The following is a 236-nucleotide window of genomic DNA, read 5'->3' as shown; positions in this document are numbered from 1 at the left end:
GGGGCCTGGGGGACCAGGGACTGGGGCTGGATGGTGGCCAGGAGGTTCCTCAGGGGCTGTTCCCCCCTGGGGAAGTGTTGGTGCCTTCAGAGACACTGGGTGCAAGGAAGGGGCACCCCCAGACTATAGCGTCCCCCATGACTGAGGAGGGGGACACTGGGTGCTGAGGAGGGCTCAGGGGGGTTCTGCCCTGGTGCTCCAAGTGTGTCACCTCAGGTTTTGGCAATACACGGCTG

Source organism: Acanthisitta chloris, unplaced genomic scaffold, assembly GCF_000695815.1.
Source record: "Acanthisitta chloris isolate BGI_N310 unplaced genomic scaffold, ASM69581v1 scaffold16623, whole genome shotgun sequence".
NCBI lineage: Eukaryota > Metazoa > Chordata > Aves > Passeriformes > Acanthisittidae > Acanthisitta > Acanthisitta chloris.
The sequence above is the reverse complement of the archived record's forward strand: the minus strand, read 5'-3'. Positions refer to the sequence as shown.